The sequence below is a fragment of the Peromyscus leucopus genome, chromosome 14, assembly GCF_004664715.2.
Source record: "Peromyscus leucopus breed LL Stock chromosome 14, UCI_PerLeu_2.1, whole genome shotgun sequence".
Classification (NCBI taxonomy): domain Eukaryota; kingdom Metazoa; phylum Chordata; class Mammalia; order Rodentia; family Cricetidae; genus Peromyscus; species Peromyscus leucopus.
The window spans coordinates 86,200,257-86,222,819 of NC_051075.1; the positions used below are offsets into that span (position 1 = coordinate 86,200,257).

Genomic DNA, 22,563 nt, shown 5'->3' on the forward strand with positions numbered 1-22,563 from the left:
TGATGGAGTTTTGATGGCTCCATAGTCAGAGGATAAGGAAGCTGGAGGAGAACAGAATATTTGTATTCTACTTGAATGACTGAAAGTAGCCTTTGGCCCTTAATTAGTTAGGCAGGCATGGATTGGCATTTTCTGGATGCAGAATGTTAGTGAAAATACTCATCAATGATGTGGAATGACCACTGGACCCATTGGAATGGATGCTGGCTAGAATTTGTCACATGTCTACTCCTATGAACATCCATTTTCCCTGAAACAGAAGAAAGACAGTAAAGTATTTCCTGGTGTTTGTGAAATTTTATTAGTGGATTGCACCGTGTTTCTAGGCTGGGTGGCTGGAAATGGTTTAGGAATCTGATGCTGTACTCATGGAAATGTTTTCCCTGGACTGAGTACTGAGTGTTGATACATTGCTTCAGCTGCCCTCTTATGCAAACAGCACTGCTTGATTTCTTACATCTTGGGCTAAATCTGGCTGTTTGCTCAACTCAAAATTCCCTGTGATTAACCTATGCACTCTTGCCTTTTGCAATTTGACAACAATTTCCTTTCTCTTCCAGGATTTGTTGTTGTGAGCTGTACATTGGTTGAGATGATTAATACAAAAGGTCTTTTGGTGACCTCTCATTTCTTTGGTGTCATTGGGGTGTTTTCTTCAGTGTTTATTGTTTTGAGCTGTAATTTCATACTGTTTGCTAATGGGAGAAGTGTTTTTTTCTGTAGCTATTTCTTGTAAGTTTTTAGATGAGCATATAATGTGTGTAGCTGCATGTATGTTTGTGTGTGTAGGATATAGGCACTGGCTTTTCTTTGTTCTTTTTGTTGTTCATGACTGCACAGGTGAACTCATTGGATCTTTTAAACTAAGTTTGCTTGAGTCCCTTTCTTTTATGAAAATGTGTACAACACATTACTTTCTTCTTGAATCACTTTCTCATTACCTTCTGGCTCAAACACTGCCCACATTCTCCCACATGCCCTTTGGGTGCAATCTGTCCTTTGTTTTGGATAACTGCTCTGGTGTTACCTACTTTCTAAATGAGACTGGACAGGAGAAGGTCACATTTTGCCAATAGTTTATATGTGAACCTATTTTCCCCTTTAGCAGCTAATAATTTTCCCTTCTACTTACAGCTTTTGTGTACAAGCCTCATATGAGCTGTATAATATTTCTACATCTGTGTCTTAGCAGCACATGGTGCAAAGAACATTGGCTGCTTCTCTTCTAAGACATGTCTAGGATTAATAAACATAAGTGTAAGATGACAGACTCTCCACAAATTCAAATTACTATGGTTAGCCACCTTTCCTTTCTACTGCCATCAAAACACTAGACCTCACAGAGGATTTGGCATTGAGAGTAAGCTTTGCATTTTAAGAAGTGTTTTATAGTGCTTATTTGTTTAGATAGCTTCTTTTTCTGCACAGTCTTAGGATCATATTTATGTGGAGAAAGGATTTGTTAAATGCTCTCAGTAGTATTTGCTTTTCCAATAACTCTTCATTGTTTGCCTGTTCAAACTACTATTATTTTATCCTCATTGTGTCTTCAATTTGAAGGGTTTTCTTGTGTACAGTCTATCAGGGTCCATGGGATTTATTATTTTGACTGAATTAATTGGATATTATGTATATAATTTACCTATACATTAATATCCTAAAATAAAGTCAGGACTGGGGACAGGTTGAAGAGAGGTTGAAGTCTGGAGAGAGAGCCTGAGAGTGAAATCTAACCTGGGGGCCACCTTGAGGAGCTTATCAAGACACAACTGGGTAATCAAAAGGTGGAGCCTGTACAGAATGTTTACTGGTCTGGGTAAACCTGAAATATTTACATTGGCCAATGTCTCATCCTCCGTGCCTTTCACCCACTGATGAGGACTACTGCCACTTTGCTGTACTGTAGTCTACATTGGGAAAGAGAATAAACGTTCAGCTCCCTTCCTCTGGCATCGCTGAGCTATGTATCAGAATCTGGCCTACCTAGCAATTGTTTTCCCTTATCTACATTTATTTCTGTCACTTAAAATGTTATTTTCTAAGCCTTAGTGATTTAAAATTGGAAAATAAACAAGATTAAAGAGGTTTAAAAATACTCAGAAAACTGTTATTTCATGGAAAACTGTTATATATTGAGATCCTTTGATAAGATCTCAATCACTGTGTAGCCCAGATTGGCCTGGAGCTCTTAACTGCCTCAGCCTCCCATGTACTGAGATTGCAAGTGTATGTTACCATGCCTGGCAACTCTTCTTTTTAAATGGAACCATGAACATCATATGAATGAGAGCTCCTTATTTCACAGATGGAAACATGACTCTCAACAGTCAAGAAGTGGCTGTAGGTATTGGGAACCACTTTTTACAAACCTAAATAGATCCTGCTGTCCTACCACTCCATAAATATACAAAATTTTGTTTTAAATGGTGCATTTTTTTCTTTAGAAGTATCTATTGGAACTTTGTGTGAGTGTGTGTGTGTGTGTGTAAGAGAGAGAGGAGAGAGAGAGAGAGAGAGAGAGAGAGAGAGAGAGAGAAGAATATGTGTGTCTCTTTCTGTGAAGATGGTAGGTAAGAGGATAACGATGTTGGCTTTTTTACTTCCTGGCTACTAATGGTCTTACTTTGCCCCTGGTGAGGCAATAGGAGAACAGAAAGATGTCAGACTTCCCCAAATCCTGAGTTTATCTTCCAAATGACAATTTGGTTTTTCCACATTACATACAACAAAGCAAGAAGTGGTACTGTATAGCCAGACATGCCTTGTTAGCTTGGGTATTATGTGGTTCCCTTGGTCTAGCTGCATCCTTTGCAGGATGTATCTTATAAATATCAGAAACTGGTTTCTGAGTATTGGCTGTAACAGGATGTAACTAGATTAGAAAGAAGAATTTGAAAGAAGCTAAGGGCAAAGTTGTATCTCCTGACTATTACCTCAACCTACCAGTTTCATTTCTCCAAATTTCCTTCCAGTTCTTATCATTAATGCATGCATTGCATCATGTAAACTTTCAACATGATCTTTTCTATTAGACATTATGCAATTTATCATATAATTAAGGACTTTGTGACTTCTTTTTAAAAGATGACATCATGTCCTAAATTAATAACTTACAATTTATTTAATTATTCCTCTGTTGTAGAACATTTGGGTAATTTTCAGTTTAATTTTCAATCACATATGAAATGTTCTGTCAAAGAGGTTTATAAAAACACAGCTGTCCTTCTGATTATGTTTTTGGAGAAAAGACTGATTACTGAGAATATCCAAAAGCATTTTATGATTATTGATTTGTATTTTCCAGCAAAAGATTTTATATGAAGTTTGAATTTTATACAGCTTGATGAGTGGATCTCCTTGGAAGAAGAATATAAAATTATGAACAGACTTCTCAGTAACTCTTACCTTGAGGTCACTCCACAGTGAAAAGCCATAAGCTCATCCTGTTTGCATTTTTAGGCACAGACTTCTGGGTACTGTGACAGTTGACCTTTATCAGTAGGAAGTGAAAATTTCTTATCTTTGAAGATTCATGAGTACTCTGTGTTGTAATTTTAATATGCTAGTTAATTCAACTGTACTTAGAGATTCTGTTTTTGTGTGCATTTTTTGGTTGTTGGGGCAGCACATTTTGTTGTTCTTACTCCATAACAAAATACTCCAAAGCTCACAGTTCAAAACAACAGCCTTATTGTGTTTTGCAATTTGGTGGCCAAGATTAGATGGGGAATAGCTGTCTTGTTCTTCTGCTTGGCTTTCTGATTGAAGCTATCATTTCCATCTTCTTCAGGATACAAGATGGCTTCACATTCATGTCTAATATTCAGAGGGGAATGAATAGAAGCCAATATTCAGTTAAGAGTAGCCAGCAGATCATCTTTATGAGATCTGTCCTACATGGTGGTCTTGGGACAATTCAATTTATTACTTGGCAGCTACTTGACAGCTGTTTCTGAATAGGCCAAAGTTTCAAGAATCTTTGAGTAGAAGATACAGGGTTTTTTAATGCTCTAGATTTGGAAATCCCTGAATCCTTCCTTTGTAACTAATATACTTTTATTAGTCTCTATGACCAATCCAGATACAAAGCAAATCTCAAAGAGAAAAGGAAAGAATTGAAGGCCATCTGTAACCTACCACAGACTGATCATGTTTCCCTGGATGTTTACAATTTGTATAAATTATCCATTTCATAACATCATGTACTAGAACTGGAAGAGAATAAATGCAAGCAGAATATTAATGTGTTTTCATGAGAACAAGGAAAATAGATATGGTATCAATCTGTAATATAGGATTTTTACATATGCTTTAAAGAAAGTATAAAAATTGTTTAATAGAAGGCTTAAATAATACCATTAGTTTATTGTTATATTTTATATTGTTCTATCTTTATTGTGTATTTATGTAGTTTATCTGTCCTTTCTGTTAAAATTTTTATTAAATTTTTTTTGTGTGTTAAGGGGCGTGCGCAAAGTCAGAAGACAACTTTTGGGACTTCTTTCCCTCATTTCATCATCTGGAATAGAATTCAGATTGTCAGGCTTGAAAGCAAGCCCTTTTCTCTGCTAAGCCATCTTGCCTGTTGAGGAAATAAAAATAATATATAAATTTTTTAACAATTTTCTTTATGGAGAAACCAAACAAACAAAAACTGTACCAAAGTTACCACTGCAGAAAATGTTACATCATGCCCCAGGCATCCACTTCCTTCCTTTGTATTCTTCCATGCACTGTAGCTTTCTGGTATCCTCCACTTTACCCTTCCAAGTTTTTACTACAGGATTTCAGTTGGATTTTGCCCAGAAGAGATCCTGAAAAGAGACTGAGAAATGAAGAAGAGAGAAAGTGAGTAATTTGTTTTCTCAGTTTCTGGGCCTCCTTGGGTGGCAACAGGTAGCTATGAACCCCGGTGCCCATAGCTCAGGAGCCTTCTGTGGTTCCAGGACTGGTGTATTGTCTTTAATGCTTCTGCCCAGTCATGCTCCCCTGACCTAATCCAGGACCTGTAATCAGAGCCCATGTGTCAGCTCTTATAAAGTAGAATGTCTGTTCTAGAAGCAGATAGCTCAGCCAGACTGTGTTTCTAGATTGGTATGAAACACACCTCACTTTTGACTGCCCCAGTACCTCATCTATGCTTCCAAGGTTTGTAGGGGGCAGCTGCTGTGGGATGGTCTGTATGTCAAATTGCTCTGATTGGTCAATAAATAAAACACTGATTGGCCAGTGGCCAGGCAGGAAGTAGGTGGGACAAGGAGAGAGGAGAATTCTGGGAAGCGGAAGGCTGAGGTGGAGAGACACTGCCAGCCGCAGCCATGACCAGCAGCATATGAAGACGCCGGTAAGCCACCAGCCACGTGGCAAGGTATAGATTTATGGAAATGGATTAATTTAAGCTATAAGAACAGTTAGCAAGAAGCCTGCCATGGCCATACAGTTTGTATGCAATATAAGTCTCTGTGTTTACTTGGTTGGGTCTGAGCGGCTGTGGGACTGGCGGGTGACAAAGATTTCTCCTGACTGTGGGCAAGGCAAAAAAACTCAAGCTACAGGCAGCTTTCTTTGAATCTCCAAGATCTTTTGAGTCACCTTTGAATTGCATCAGAAAGTAGGCCCAGGCTTCTCCCACCACCTCCTCTCTTTTGTGTCACAGGTCATAGGGATACTAGATGCTTTCTGGAGTTATTAATATATTTTTGTTAACTCAATGCTGTTTTTTGCTCTTTCAGACTTCTAAACACTTTTTAAAACTAATAACCTCTGCTTGAAATATTTCACATGGTTTCCATTTTCCTTACGGAACCATGACAATATGGTAGGTGTTGCGTTACTGCCAGTCATTTGTAGATAGGAGTGGGAAGTCCAGTGAAGAAGAATACACAGATTAGTATAGTTGGTGTGGCAAAAGATGACAGTATGATCAAGACATTTATCAAATATGGTTGCATTATTTTCTATGTCTTTTATGTCATCCCTTATTTATGGGCTCTGTGTATGAGAATACCAATTGTTCTTCTCTAGGAATGACTATTTTCACAAAACAGAAAACAAACATTCTTAGGAGCACTACTTTTTTTTTCTTGTCAATGCCACATTCAATTTTGTAGAAGCTGAGGTCACAGGAATATGGCCATTGTTTTTTCTGTCATTAACAGTTCATGTACAGACTCTTACACTAAAATGTGGGTTATTATTAGGAAAAGACATTGCAGTGAAAACAGTTCCATTTTTCTTGATTTAAAAAATAGAAGTAGAATTCTATGAGTTGCCCCTTTGAAGCCATGAACTGCTCCAGGAGTTTCATTCTTTAAAACTAGCTGTGCAAGTATTAAGAATGAGAAAAAGTATTAGCTGATTCCTTTGAACAGAAGAATTAGCAAAAAGGAATCTTTCTTATTATGCCTTGGCACTTACATTTATTTTCCAATTATACAAAATTTATATTGAGAAAAATTATTTAATATCATCAGATGATAATTTAAGTAATATCTGACTATCAAATATTATGAATATACTAAATTAAAATAAAATGCTTTAGTTAAAGAAGAAACTGTTCAAAATTAAATATTTATTTATGAAAGATAATAATTAATTTTTATATTGAGCATATAAAAATGTTATATTTGAACAAACATAAAATTTCTTTTTGTGCCTGATCCTGTGGTTCTAATAGATACATTCTCATGTTAGATTTGATTATTTTCTTTTTATCTTTGTAGGACCACTTATTAATACTCATTCATGTCTTAAGTACCCTCCTTTATTGTTAAGTAAATCTTATATTTGAAAGACTGGTCTTAGTGAAAGTAGAAGGTTGTCCATTGAAGTCATCAGTACACTGAATGATATTTCATGTGACTGCCTTTGTAAGCTGAGGTCAAGTGCTGGGACTTGACTTGCAAGCTAGGTCAAGAATAGACTATTATATTTATTAGAGTGGGCCTATGAAAAATGAAAGGACTAGAAAATCATGTTACCCAACACTGTCTCAAAATCATCTAGACAAGAAAGTGCCTGTGGTTTTCTTCTCTCTGCTCTTTTTACACAAATACCATTCAACCAGAGTTAAGAAGCACAAGTTTTAGACACTATATACATTGTAAGCAAACTTACCATGTTTTTGTTTTTATTTTGATGTAATGTTACTTGTGTCATCCTTGGTAACCACCTTTTGAGGATGTTCAGATACTGATAGTTTAGTGGGCATCCACATATACTACCCTGTCTGAGAGCAAAATAATAAGACAGGGTTACACAGTCACAAAATAATGTATTTGAGTCATATAAATGTTAAGTAATGTCACACTGTATTACAAAAAGAACGTATTTGTAGGGGATTTATTGTAGGATTGTGTGGAAAATGATTCATATGGCATTTGCTAACTATTCATATGTTGGGTCAAAAGACACTAAGTTATGCTGATACCCCATTTATGATCTGGGGATAGTTTAGTTCCAGCAATCAATACTCTCCATGACATTGAATTAATATGCTTATTTTTAAAATTATTTTGAAGCTTACAAATTTGCCTTTTTGCCTGGTGAAAGTTGCCATAAGCATATGGAATTTTAAAAATTGCAATGCAACTATATTAAATTGTATACATTTAATCTCATCATTTTATACTTTCAAAATTTATATATTATTTAAAATTGAGAAATCTGCTGAACAAAGGCAGGCAAATGGAGTAAATGTCACCAAGGCTTTTATACTGTAGTAAAAATTAATTCCCTATAAATCTGTGGCTTGGTTTGTTGTTGCTTAGCTTCATTTTTGTTGTTAGTTTTATTGGGAGGTATGGTGGCAGAGCTGACACCTATAAGAGCTGAGAACGACTGAATAACATGGATTTTAAACCCTGTCCATTCCAGGACAAAATGTCAGCCAGTCAGCCCGTCTCAGTGCAAATTATGCTCCTTCAGCATATCATAACTTATATCTACTCACATGTCCTTGGCTAGAGATAATGACAAGGTCCTACCTGGCTGCTAGCGTGAGCAGAAAGTTTGTGTCTAAAAATGCAAAGAGGTAGAAATGTTTGCTGGAAGGCACGTGTGGCCGTAATGACTTTAGACACATAAATTATGTGGAGATGTACATCTTCATGTAATTTTAAAAAATTCTTTAAAAAAAAATCTTTCCTAAGGAATCCTCACTAAATTCATTCTTCCTTTTTTTTCAAACATAACAATTCAAGTTCCTCAAACCAATTATTTGACATTTTTATTTTTGTCATATGAATCTCCCAAAGTTTCCACATAGTACCTAAATAATACTCCCAGTGGAATTAAATGTAACATACTCATCTTCCATTTTCAGTATGTTTGACTCTTATATATTATTTTGCCTTTTTTTTTCAATATGATGTTGCAGTTTTTATATTTGTGTTCCTTCCTGACCACAACCATAACTTCATTCAACCTATTGTTGGGTTCATTAAAATAATAATTTATTTTACTTTTTAATTACTTGGTATAATTTAGTAACTATCCTATTCTTTTGAACCATTTTTTTCTATTGAAGTTTCCCTGGACCATTTATGGTGTTGCTGGTAATAAATTCATCATACTTTATTGAAAATCTCACAAAACATCTAAACCATTCTTTTCTACCTCATAACAATCAGAAATGTTCTCAGCTTATGAGAGTTTATGGGAAAGCCATACAAGGAATTAAGGAAAATGAGCAATGTGAGAAGTCAAAAAACTAGGCTTTACTGACCTGGAAAAATTGCATCCTGGGTTCTGCAACAGCTGAGGTGATTTGGAAATAACTCATATGTCATTTCCTTAGAAGACTCAGGGCTCTCTATACAAGGGTCCAAGGACTCACTGCACATGTGGTTCTCTGTGTGTTGTTGAGAATGTGGACTTGGGGCCAGAGTGTTAGAATTCAGCTCCATTTCTGTTCTTTCTCAGAAGTATGATATTAGGTAAGTAAGTGGTCCTTGTGTACTGCAGTTCCTTAACTAGCAGATATTCACAACAGTCTTTGATCAGTCCCACAGTGTTGCTGTGAGGGTAAGAGGTAATACAATTGCACCCAACCTTTTCTGGAAAAGCTGTTATGAGATACTGCCCTCAGTAGTAACTTGCTTTAGCCTCTTCCTACTTCTGGATTTTTCTTATTTACAATCTAGTGTCTATTATCTTATTTTACTAGCAATGCTTTAAAATGCTGAAGGTTTTAGTTTTTACTTTCTTCTCTACTTCATCCTACACTCTTTACACGAAAACAGACCCCTTTTCATTATTTTTCTTCATAGATTAAAGTCTGTCTGGAGGAACACTTATGCTTCCTTCTGAGAATTTTGTGGGCACCCTTTGTTCGCAGCAAGGATACCAACCCAGTCGAAGGACCTTTCTTAGTTCTTGTTTCTTTATTTCACAGTTACGTGACAATTTCACTCAGTTTGTTTCCTTCACTGAGTTTAATTTGAGGTGTTTCTTTTGGATATGGTTAAATGCCAGAAGCTGTACATTTGAAAATAACAATTGTAAAATGATCCCTTAAAGCTTATAATGGGTAGTTCCCTAGGATATTAATAGAATTGTAATGAGTGACTTACTTCTGTTCTTAAAATAACAAGTGGTAAGCTTTACTCAAAGAATCACTTCTTGGTGATTCAGATTTAGCTTTTTCTATTTCTTAATACCAATACTAATTAATGATCTTTCATAATCTTGACAGAAGGTTGAGGAATGATATGAGTTGTATACTAAATTAGGGAAGACAATGTCTGCTGATCACATTTGAAAGGCCTTCCCCTGCTGAACTTCTAAATTCAAATTAATGGTGTTTTGGTCTCAAGACCAAAAAATATTGGACATCATTATCATAATGCTGATCATGATAAAGTTTTGAGGAGAATAAGAAAGAAGGTGACGTATTAGTTAAGATATTTAATTTTCTTTCTTTTTTTTTTGACCAGTTTTCTTTGGTTGATCTTGGTACACAAAGTAATTTGCTGCTTTAGGAGGGAAAATAGTTTAATTTTATCAAAATTTAATCATTATTTCTGGAAACTATACTCCATATGAAAAGAAAAGTCTTTCTTGTTAGGAGAAACCATGTTAGTGAACCTGTAAATATATCATGCTGTAAGCCATTGATATCTTGCATGCTTCAAACATCTCTAATGTGTGAGGAGAAGATCTATTTTTCCCCCTCTGCTGGTTATTCTTGTGAACAGTTATTCAAAAAATGGCATGGGAATAACTGTACAGACAGAATGCCATGAGCTAGGCAGTTAGAAGCTTATAAGCTCTCTTAGCTAGTTCCTATCCTATCACATTAAATAAAGTAAATGTTAAGAGCTTTATTCAAGCATATAAAAGAAAGATGTGTGGCAAATGGAATGAGAAGTGGAAGAAAAAATGCTTCAGAGAATGAAGATATAGTTAGGTTGAAAGACATGGCATTTGTTCTTCCTAGAACATAATGGAAGGTTATGGCCACATAAATCTGAAGTCAATTTTAGCATTAGGTAGAGAGAGGGCTAGATGCTGTCAATTTATATTTTTTTTTTGTTGTTGTTAGATTAGTATGCTAGCACAAAAGTGAACTTGGGATTTGAGAGCAAATGCATATAATGCTGAATGATAAAATCAAAGCTGTGAAGGGGGCAAGTGAGGACATCTGGGGATAGAAAGTAGTGTTGAAAGTTAGAACCAAGTATTTCAAGTCTCTGACTTCAGTAATTGTTGGCACTGGGATATTACAAGGAAGCAACGTTATGTAACACAAATATTTTTTAAATAATTTATTTAACTTTATCTAATGTGCATTGGTGTGAAGACATCAGATCCCAAGGAACTGGAGTTACAGACAGTTGTTACTGCCATGTGGGTGCTGGGAATTGAACCTGGGTCCTCTGGAAGAGCAGCCAGTGCTCTTAACCGCTGAGTGATCTCTCTAGCCCCATTTAACACTAATCTTAAAAGGTCTTATTAATAAAAAAAAACTTGGGAGCCAGGTATTTGGGTGAACGCTGAAAGATCAGAGAGACAGAATACACCACAGCTAACCTCACCTCCCCAACTTCTCAGCCAATCCTGTTTCCTCAAACTGGAAGCCTCTGAGTCCTCATCTGAATGGATCTCAGCTGAACTGCTACTAAAAGCTGAAAGCTTAACAAAGGCTCTAGTTCCCGGTCCTCACGCCTTATATACCTTTCTATTCCCTGCCATCACTTCCTGGGATTAAAGGTGTGTGTCCTTCATTACAAGGCCCCCCTCAATTCTGCTACCAGCTAGAGAACTTTCTGCTTTGCAAGGGCTCACTTGAGTCATTTATGCCCATAAGGATTTGCTTTTGCCCCATAATGTAGCATAGTCATGCATATGCATCTTATCAGAACAGAAGATGAACTGTCCATCAAGAGAAGACATCAGAGATTGGTGAAAGTCACTGGCATGAGACCATCTTAGAACTCAGCCTCCTACACTAGTCACACTTATTTAAATATTTTTCTCTAGTGTAGATGAGCTGACTTTACCAAGTACAAGATTTATAATGTGCAATTTGTTTCCTAGATTTGTAGCATTTGCTTTCACAGTCACTCTATTTTATGGATTTTTTTTACTTGTTAATGGGATTTCTCCCATGACTTTGTTGAGCTATTTGATTCATGGATATGTATTTATCTTTTATTTGGCTGCCTAGAGTTCTCATTAATTCTAATAATGTCATCTGTTCTTTTGGCTTTGTTGGGAGCATCATCAGTTTTATAGATAATAATTTTTCTCTTTTCAAATGTTTATATTTTAATTTCTTTTTCTGTTTCACTTCCTTGGTTATAAAATCTAGAGAGTTGGAGAGTAGAAGTAACATGATTTGCCTGCCTCATACCTCTAGACTCAGGGCTTTCTAAATGTTCATCAACTGTGAGTACAAAGGCTGCTTTGTTCACCTAGTAAATTAATTCTATTGCTATTAATATGTTATAAAAGTGGAAGGTGGCTGAATCAGCATGCATTACTTACTCAATACTTTTATGGGTCTCACTTGTTTATACTTTATGGGTAATATTTAACCTTACATTCATTTGAGTTTTGCTGTAACGATTTATTTAACAATGTTATGCTTATTAAGAAGAACCATAATTCTTTATGATCTGGGATATTTATATCAGATTTTATAACTAAAACTTGTTATAACTATAGTTTATTCAGCTATAAATATGGTGAATTCAAGAGAAAAGTCCACAACAGAATAAGGGTGAGCACAGAGATGATAAAATATTGACATAATTTTAGTCAGTTATTGATTATGTTTATAAAATAAAATTAGCATATGAGCCAATAACAAGTTTTTTCAGTAGGAACAGATTGTTATATTCAGTTTGGTTTTAGAAAATATTTATAAGAAATATTCAGGTATTAATATTTGTTGTAATCTGAGAATTAAAATGTAACATAAAAAATAAAGATAAGATGTATTTAGAAATCTGAACTGGAAAACAGAAAGGATATTGAAAATTTTATCAGTGCAATAGAAGGAAGAGATGAATGAAAGCAAATAAGCAAACAGAAACTCAGGTAGTTGAAATGAATAGAATTCCATAGCTTAAAGATGATTTAAAATACTAGAACTCAATTACTTAAACATATCCTCTGCCATCCACTGTGACTTTTCAGGGATCTGGCCATTGCTGCTAATGGTAGTGTAAATAACAGCCATCATATGCTTAAAATAAGGCTATAGAACAAGGTAATGCTCAATAAATATCTTACTTATTTTAAGTTACAATCCATTTTAAGATACTGTTGTTTCACATAACACAAGAAGAAGAGGAAGAAGAGGGAGCGTTAACTGACAAAGAGTAAAACCTGACATTGATTACTTGGTTTTTTTTTTATTGTCTATTTTTTTTCCCAGAGAAGTTGAACCATGAGAAGGAAAGTGTTACAATATTATGAGGTGTAACATCCCACTGTAGTGGGTAGCCATTCCAACTTGGTTCTGGAAGTTCCAACCCCCATTGAGACTCTGGCAACTGTCACGCCTACGAGGCGGGGCGAGGGGAGGCGCCTGGGGACCCAAGAGCTGGCTCAGTCGGTAGAGCATGAGACTCTTAATCTCAGGGTTATGGATGACGGTTATAGGGTTGGGGGTGGAAGAAAATATTAACTCAGGATTGTAAAAAAAAAAAAAAAAAAAAGAAGGGGTGGGGGGAGAAGAAATGGAACGGATAGGTATAAGATATGATGGTAAATCATTGTATATACTAGTAAACAAACTTAGTAAAATAGCAACCTTAGATAATTTGCACTGTAATTTGTACTGTTATAGAATCTTATATGTTGATACAAATGTAGACTATTTTTATACTCCTGTTTAAGATAATTTGTATATTGATACAAATACAGAACTATATTTGTTATAATGTACATATATTTCTACTCTTATTTGAAACATTTTTATATTGATACAAATGTAAATTTATATCTGTCATACTTTATATATGTTCTACTTCTGTTTAGGATATTCGGTATATTGATATATATTTAATATTATTGTCATATTGCATATCGCACTATATATTCCTACCTCTGTTATAAATATCTTGTGTATTGTCACAATTTTGAAGTCATCGTTCTTCACCATACATTTGCTTATAGACTGTTTACCTTATTTACGTGAAGCCTTAGTCCTTAGGTTATTTTGATAGATAAGATTTATAGATTTATAGTCGCCTATGTCATCTCTATAGTTACGTTAGTTAGGTTATCCAGATTTACAGATACATAGGTTAGATGGGCAGGTAATCTTCAAACACTTCATAGACCTGGAGAATATGGCATTTAAATAACTTAGAATTCTGTTGACGTGAGACACAATTGCTCCTGGCTGCACCAATTGATCCCGAGAGAATGTTGGGCTTCTAAGACATTTCCATTTGGAAGTTTGTCTTTTGGCACAAAATGGCCTACTGGGCAAAGAACTGCCCTTGCCTTGATGGTTGACAGTACAAATGCAATGCTCTCCTTTCTGGACAAGCGGGACACAAGGAAAGCGACCACTGTACTCTGCCAAGACAGGGTAAGATGGTCTTTCAGAAATCCTGCTTCTGAAAATGGTCTGTCAGATACTCTAGGCCTGTAGCCAATTTGAATGCACCAACAATGCTGAGAAACATTAGGTGACTGTCCAGGCTGCCAGCTGTCTTGGTCTACTCTTGCAAGATTCCCGAAAGTTGCTTGCATCCGTCTTCCATTTCTCAGGTACCGTTATATTCCTTCTCAGGTCTTTGATGGGATTGAAGACTAGCAGTTATAGTTACAACTTAGTATATATAATATCTTAGATAGAACTTATTAAGTATTAGGTTCAGGTTCTTTAGGATAGGACACCTTTGAATGATTTTTATAATATGCTGTTTACCTATGCTCTATACTTCTCTGGATTTTAGTATGTGTTTCTTGCTTGATATTGTTTGCATTGGTTGTAGTTACATCTTATCTAGGTCATTATCTCTCATTATTTCTGGACAATATTTGATAACCATTCCTTTGTATATAGTCTTGTATTAGTTTAGAACCTTCTTATTTAGACAAAAAGGGGGAGATGTAGTGGGTAGCCATTCCAACTTGGTTCTGGAAGTTCCAACCCCCATTGAGACTCTGGCAACTGTCACGCCTACGAGGCGGGGCGAGGGGAGGCGCCTGGGGACCCGAGAGCTGGATGGGCCAGCGCTCGCGCTGGGCGCTCTCTCGTGCCGGGACGCTGACCAGTGCAGATTGACTGTGTAGAGCTCCGGAGAACACCGTTGGACTGCATTACACCTTCCCCAGACCCTGCGACCTACCCATTACTTAATTTGTGAGTTTTGCCATTAAATAAATATCCTTTTAACTACGTGGAGTGGCCAAAATAATTTCTCCAATATCCCACATGAAGTTGGTATGCTGGTGTCACTGTCCCATAAAATATAAATTGCTTTAGATTCATATCAGAGAAAAGGAGTACTAGAGAAAAATGAGGAACATCCACATCACTGTTGCCCAAAGGGCACATGTTTCTAAGCAGTTTGGTATTCTAGCATGCAGGATTTACCTTTGGATATGATCATTGATGAAGTCATGATCACTCAGCCTCTCTGACTGCCTAATGGGTACCTGAAAACAAAAGCGAGGAACATGAGAGTGGGAGGGAAGATAGAGGGCAATGAGTAGATTTGATATGATCACAGTGCATTATATATGATACTGCCAAAAATAAAACAACTGGACAATTTCAAGACCATGATAAAAATTCATTCCTCCTCTAATAAACAGAAAGATTGTCCCTAAAGTTTAGAGCAGAATCAGCTTCCAATATGCTCATGCTGTTCAGAAGTTGAGATTTTCCTTTACAACATTTAAATGCTGTATCTATAACACTGTCCCAGTAAGTATCTTGGCTAGTGGACTATTGTCTTGAAAGAATGTCCATTTTGAACTGTCATTTATTTTATATACTCAGCAAAATATGCTTGTATAAAACAAAATGAAGCATTCACATTCTTACCATCTCATGCCATGATTTAGTGCCCCTCAGTGCTGTTTGTGTATTGGAACTTCCTGGGAGATTATTTATTAAGGTGTGTGTATAAAAATATAAATATAATACACAATATATAGTATATAAATTTTATATATATACCTGAACTCTGTCTCAGACTCTTGGGCTGGTTTCTTGACTTCTGTAATGTTTTTAAGCTCGAAATTTGATTTTGATGTAGAGGAATGGTTGAGAGCCACTGTTTTATACAAGTCTGTTTTGGGAGGCCAGGCAGCAAGCAAGAACAATACGGAACCTCAGCTCTGCACTCTAGAAAGACCCTGGGCTGGCACCAGGTGGTGCTGTGCACAAAACTCCAGGCATTCTTCCAGCATCCTCAGCTGATCACAAGGTGCCTGCCTACCAGCCCCACAGAGAGGCAGAGGGTCTCAGCAGACAGAAAAGTCGATTTTCTTGGAGTGAAGTGAGTGTAGAGATGGGAGCTTCCTCTTACAAAGGCTCATAGGTGCTTTGGGCTGCTTAGTAACAAGCTTTAAGTTCATTTTATGATAAAAATTGAAGGATAATTCTGCTGATTGAGTTCTGATGATTTCCTTTGCATTTATTTTTTCAGTCTCTTAGAAATAGGTTTAATTTAGTTATAATTCATATATTTGTATATTCATGTATATACATTAAGTTTAGCAGTGGGTATGCACAAAGTGTTGATCCAAGAGTATGTTTCTGTGAGTATTGAGACACATGATTAATTCCATACATTAACAATGGAGCAAGAATAGGCTAAAAGGCATTAAATTTTATTACAAAAAGGCTGATAAAATCAAATGTTAACTATATTTTTCAATTACCTTTCCGGTGAGATGCAAAGGCTGCTGTCAGATTGAACATTAAATTTAGCCAGAATGACACTTAAATCTACATAGTGTTTATTCTTTTTCTGCTCTCTAATACTTTTGGTACTAGGGATTTAGCTCAGAGCCTTGAACGTGTTGGCAAACACTCTACCCCTGAACTACATGCCTATGCCTCCTCTTTTCTAACTTCCTTTAAGTATATTGTTTGTAACTGCTCATCATTCTTTCATAAAACCATTAGAATTAAGGCTAGGTTATGGTGGTATATACCCGAAATTCCAAGACTTGGGAAGCAGAGGCAGGAAAACCAGGAGTTGAAGGTCATCCTTTGCTACATGGCAAATTCCAGGCCAGCCTGGACTATAAGAGTCCAAACGCAAAACACATAATCAGAAATGGCACCAATGTGCTAAAAAGAAAAAGAAAATCATGTTGAGCAGTGTCCAATTTTTATTGAAAGTTCATAACATTTAATTTTTATTTTAAAAATTTAAGATGTAATTTAAAGTTTATTTTATCTTCTCTTTATAGATGAGAAAATTGGTGCTCAGTATAGTGTTTATTTCTAGGTTTTGATTAAAAATTATACCTTTAATTTCAATGACAACATCGTTTCTACTACAGCCCACTGTATATACCTCTGTTGTCATGAGTCCAGGCATTCCTTTTGCCAGAAATAATGGCAACAGATGGTAACACTGTATGTGAGTGTGTAAAAGAAAATATAATATAAGGTCCCAGGATGCAACTAGTTGGTAGGTATTTCTGTTTCTTAGGGATGGAGGGAAGGATGTGTGGAGGGAGCCTGGATTCTCAAGGCATCTGTGTCAGAAGCCATAGCTAGAGCCAACCACTTGACCAAGTTTTTTCTAACTTCTCTCCCTGAATAATCCAAAGAAGCAGTGGACAAGAAGAAGGATCTCCTCACCTGGCCATTTTTATGTAACATTTCATTTAATCCTTGTTGTAGTATGACAAAGACTATGAAAATATTAAAAATTAATAAAAGTAATATTTTATTTTTTTACAGACAATACACAGCACCTAGAAATGTTTGCTATTTCCTAAGCTTATATGTAAAGACTTGAAACAAGAGAATTCTGACTCCAAAGTCTTTGTGCTTTTTAAAATGCATTTCTGTGTAAGAAAAGAACACCAAAAAACATGGGTCAGAGACAATCAGGAAGTGCTTTTGATTTACTGGCATGGCTGCTTTGAATGGAATAAGAAAACAAACTCTGACGAAAGTTCAGTTCCTTGGAATTTGAGGGCATGAAGCTTTGGCTTTATTACTTACACTGTAAATGCCACTTTGGGTTTAGTCCTTTTCAATCAGGAGTTGATATGTGTGTCTTTAGAAAAACACAGCCCAGATATTTCCCTGAGGTGTGGGGTGGGGTCGGGAGTGGACGTGTTTTAAATTAACAATTATGTCACAGAAGTCACAGCTGACAACTCAAACAGCAAAACTCAACTTGCTCAGTACTGGGCCAAGAGTTGTTAGGAACATCTAATGCTTAGAGTTAATGTTAAGAAATGCCCTATGTTGACAATGGTAACAAATACACTAACAATTTTCATAAAGTACTAATGCTCACTCTGCAGTCTAGAAACACTGCAGCCATTATCCCAGTACAGTATACAGATACAGAGTCATCTTCTGCCCTAGCCTATGTTTTAGCTCCTTGAGAGATGAGTGTCTAACTTTTATATAGCCAACTTTTAGGGTCTCAGGAGAAAGTTGCTTAGGATATGGGAGTCAGAATTTGTCTCTTTTCTTTCTTTTTTTTTTTTTTTTTGGTTTTTCGAGACAGGGTTTCTCTGTGTAGCTTTGCGCCTTTCCTGGAACTCACTTGGTAGCCCAGGCTGGCCTCGAACTCACAGAGATCCGCCTGGCTCTGCCTCCCGAGTGCTGGGATTAAAGGCATGTGTCACCACCACCCGGCTAGAATTTGTCTTTTTAACCTGAAATCTGTCAATAGAAATTCAGATGAGAAAAGCTGTGTCCACTATGTCTCACTAGGCAGGTGCATTGTGTTTTTTCTCATTTTGGGACTAGCCCGATACATATTCATATGTTAGAATCTGAGGCAGGGAGCTGATTGGCTAGATCCACAATTCCCATCTGATCTGACAGAATTGGCTATAGGTAAGATGGCACTGAATGTATCAAGAGAGTTCAGGGAAAGGGATTTGCTGTTGACATGACTGTGAGAAGTTATTCTCAGTAGGTTAATGCGATGCTCCTCATTCCTCTTCTTCCCCAACAATGCTGTGTCTCTGTTAAGTGTTTGATTTGTAACACATGCTCACTGAGAAGCTTGGACATAATAGTATTTTCCTAATGCAGTCACTTTTACAAAGAAAGAGTCCCATTTTTGGATCATTGCTACTAAGTAAACTGGAACGTCCAGCACAGTGTTTGAAAATATTTTTATTTTGATCTTCCCACCAACTTCCTGCAAATGTCACCTCTAATTTATTCCCTTACTTGTTTTGATTTTAACAGTTTTACCCAAGAATAATATACACTTCTATGTTTAAACTTGTGTTACTTGAATATTTGAAAGTGTTCTCAAATTCTTTTTGAACCAAAGAATGGTGTTTGGGTATATGTATATGTTCATATGCATAGCCATGTAAAATGAACCTACCTGAAAATAGATAAAATTAAAATAGCAAATATCCACTGACAATTATAGTCTTAGCTTAATCTTAAAAGATTGCTGTTTTACAATGTATAGTTTATCAGAAATCTGCAATAGTACATTGAATATTCCTTTCTTTAGGAACCATGCTCTGAACTTTCAAAACAGGCTATATTTTATTAATCTACTTATCTATCTATTTATCTATCTATCATCTATATATCTATCTGTCTGTCTGTCTACCTATTTGCCTCAACAAACCTCTGATACTTCCACCATGGTATTTTAAGATTTTAAGTTGTGATAAAGCTTATAATGAGAGGGGAGTCCATCCTTAATGGCTTCCAAACCTGCTTATATCTATTTAGTTCCCTAACAAACCTTTCTTTTTTTTTTTTTTTTTTTTTTTTTTGTCTTTGCCATGTTTGGTACTTATCTTAAACTCTAAGTCATGATAACTTTTGTGAGTATATAACAATCATTTTCTTCATTGGTGGGGTTAATGGAAATGAGTAGCGCTGTTCCCACAATTCCTTCCTGTGGATTTCAGAGTCAGTTAATGGCTATTTAACTCACAAACCTACTTGAACCTTAGCCATACTCATACTTGACTTCTCTGCAGCTTGATTTCATTGATTGTAAAACATTTTTTCATTAAAACCAATACTCCCTCCCCGCCCCCTCTTCATGGCCACTTGTAATTTCAGCTATATATCTGGTTCTGAAGGGTAAACACTGCCTGCTTTGTAAATCAGGATAATTGACATGCATAATTGACAGTGTTCAATGAAAATATAGAACCTTGTTATAACCTTGTTGTATCAAATACCTCCCTAAAGGCTTATTAGGTATTAAATAAGGTTTGGTTGCCAGCTGATGTACTTTTGACATGTGATTGGATCATGAGAGTTCTGTGTTAATCAAGCTGTGCTACTAGGAGATAGGAATAATTTAAGAAAGTAAGCCATCAAGTGTCTTTGAAGATTTTGTTTTGTCCTAGACACGTCCTCTCTGTCTTTTGTCTGCTTCCTGGATGCCACTATGTGAGATGATTTCCTCAACCATGCCCTTCCACCGTGATGCTTCTGCCTACCAGGGGCCTAAGAACAGTGGAACCAGCTAATCATGGATCAATGTCTTTAATACCATGAACTAAAATAAGTCTTTCTTCCTTTGTTTTTCTCAGATGTTAGTCACTGTGGTGATCTCTTGTCCAAAATATAATAAATATTTCAGTGGATCATTATATTAAGCAAAGGGCCCTTCTGAGAGCGGGGTCTGATGTTACTGGACAAGAAGTCACACACCCATGAAGAAAACGCTAGTGAACTTGAGGATCATCTTCCAAGTCCACATCCAAGACAACTCTTCACCACCCAGGGTACAAAATTGCACAAAGCTCTCAAAATTTCTAGCTCTTATGACCCTTGTTTAATTTTTTGAGGTATTTCTTTATCTGTTCAGAGTCCCTGATAATTTGCCTTCAAGAATGAAGATTGTGGAGCTGTTCCTTTGCTGCATCATTAAGCACAGCAGAGTCTGGCCTGTCAGCTCTCTGCCTCTGACATGTGCTAATGTGATATATGCTGCAGAATTTTTATAATTTCCCTGAATTTAAGTTCTGCCAGTGATTGCCAGTAAACAAGTGATGAATACCACACCTTGTATAGTGATATTAACAAGAAAATGTACTGATGAAGTGATTTGAGCTACCAATGCTAGAAGCATCATAGAAAATACTATCTATCCTTTATTAAACTACCTGAGACAGGCTCTCTGCTATCCTCCCCAGAGAATCATCTAAAGTGACTTGTGGAATTTGCTATCAGGCTGTCAAACCTATTAAATATTTGCTCAGAATGGTCAGAGATTAACAAATACTGGAGCTACTCCATAGGTGGTGTTAGGGTATGTACATCTCCATCAGAAGGTGCCCTAGGGATGACATCCAAGAAGACCACATACCCACCAGTATACAGACCATTAACATGCTAGTTAATGTCTTCAGTGACAACGATTCCTTCATGAGCCAGTCAGTTCTTATATACCAATTGCATTTTTATGGTAAGGTAATATTATTTGGGCAGGTTTGACATTTAAAAGTAAAATAAAAGTCTATTAGTTTATCAATTTCTTTCCTGACATTTCAGTGTTTGTTATCATCTATAAGAGTGGTAGCTGTCATAGACTAATTTACATTTTAAAGCCACATAACACACCATGGGAAGAACTAAATACAGTGCAGGTCTTTGGAAATAACAGGAATCTGAGACATTCAAAGACTAATGAAGATATCCTGAACTTCTGGTTTCTATAATACTGATTGATTTTCATTATATAAAGACCACTGTAAACATTTTAAACGGCTGGGAATAGCTTAGTGCTAGAGCCCTGAAATATGCAAGGCCCCTGTTTCCATCCCCAGCATGAAGAAGACAGATTGACCCTTTTAAAGAAAGAAATCTTTTTTTTGTTTGTTTTTTTGAGACAGGGTTTCTCTGTGTAGCTTTGCACCTTTCCTGAATATCACTCTATAAACCAGGCTGGCCTCGAACTCACAAAGATCTGCCTGCTCTGCCTCCCAAGTGCTGGGATTAAAGGCCTGTGCCATCACCGCCCGGTGAAAGAAATCTTTTAAAGTGCATTGGTTTTATTGTTTTCGGGTTCTTTAAAAAAGCCAAAATACAAACAACAAAAATTCCATACTCCTCCCCACCTTTTTCTCCCCTCAAAAAACTTGAAACATTTAAGTTTCCCCAGTTGCTTAAGGGCTCGTGTATTACTAGCAAAATAACTCAATGACAAAACTTTGCTCATCAGTTCTTTAAGAAAAAGGTGGGGAATGGGGTTTAAGAGTTCAGAATAAGTAAAAGACACACCAGAAAGCCTGTGTTCCAAATTAAGTGGATAGGAGATGGATTTTTGGACATCTGCTCTTTCTAGAAAACTGGGTTCATGCTTCTCTAGACAATGTCTGACAACAAATGCTGCTTTAGATTATGGCTGCCCTTGAGTAAAACTGCAAGAAAACATAGGAGAGTGATTAAGTGTGGCTGTGCTCTTTGCCACCCAGGGTAAACAAGCCTTGTTCTCTGCAGTAGGCATACTCTTCCATCTGTCACGCTAACCTAGATTGTTTCACCATTCCACCTCTCCCCTTGTCCACATCCTAATCCAGATTTAGGACCTAGTACTGTGGTGAAGTGTACATACTGAAAGATTGGGCCAGGAAAAATTGCAGGGGTTGTTGAGAACAGCCTGGAGGCCAGCTAGGAAAGCACAGGAGTTTTTGGAGTGTGGCTCTCAGCATAACTCCCACAAATGCAACAGTCATTGGCCAGCTTTGTTTTGGATTCTTAGCCTTAACCCCAGACTTTCTACAGCAGAAGCACAGAGGTGAGGCCCACAGGCTGTATTTGGTTAGATCTGAAGGTGAATCTGGTACACAGGTTTAAAACAACCAGGTGGAGGGACAGTGGCTGACTGGTGTTGCTGGACTGAAGGATGAATCTATGAACTACAAGTGCCTGTGTTCCCAAGATGCTATGATCTT

At 36.6% G+C, this 22,563-nt stretch overlaps 1 protein-coding gene and 1 long non-coding RNA gene across 2 annotated transcripts in view; one reads left to right on the forward strand and one right to left on the reverse strand.

The window, feature by feature from the left end:
• The window catches only part of Macc1 (MET transcriptional regulator MACC1), a 66,951-nt gene that overhangs the window by 12,367 nt on the left and 32,021 nt on the right, over positions 1-22,563 (forward strand). The gene's annotated exons all lie outside the window — the stretch shown is intronic.
• On the reverse strand, positions 4,587-15,126 carry LOC114701040. Its single transcript, XR_003735771.2, has 3 exons — positions 15,062-15,126; positions 7,117-7,228; positions 4,587-4,825 (listed from the first exon to the last, which is right to left on the reverse strand). It is a non-coding gene; the product is annotated as an uncharacterized LOC114701040 (long non-coding RNA).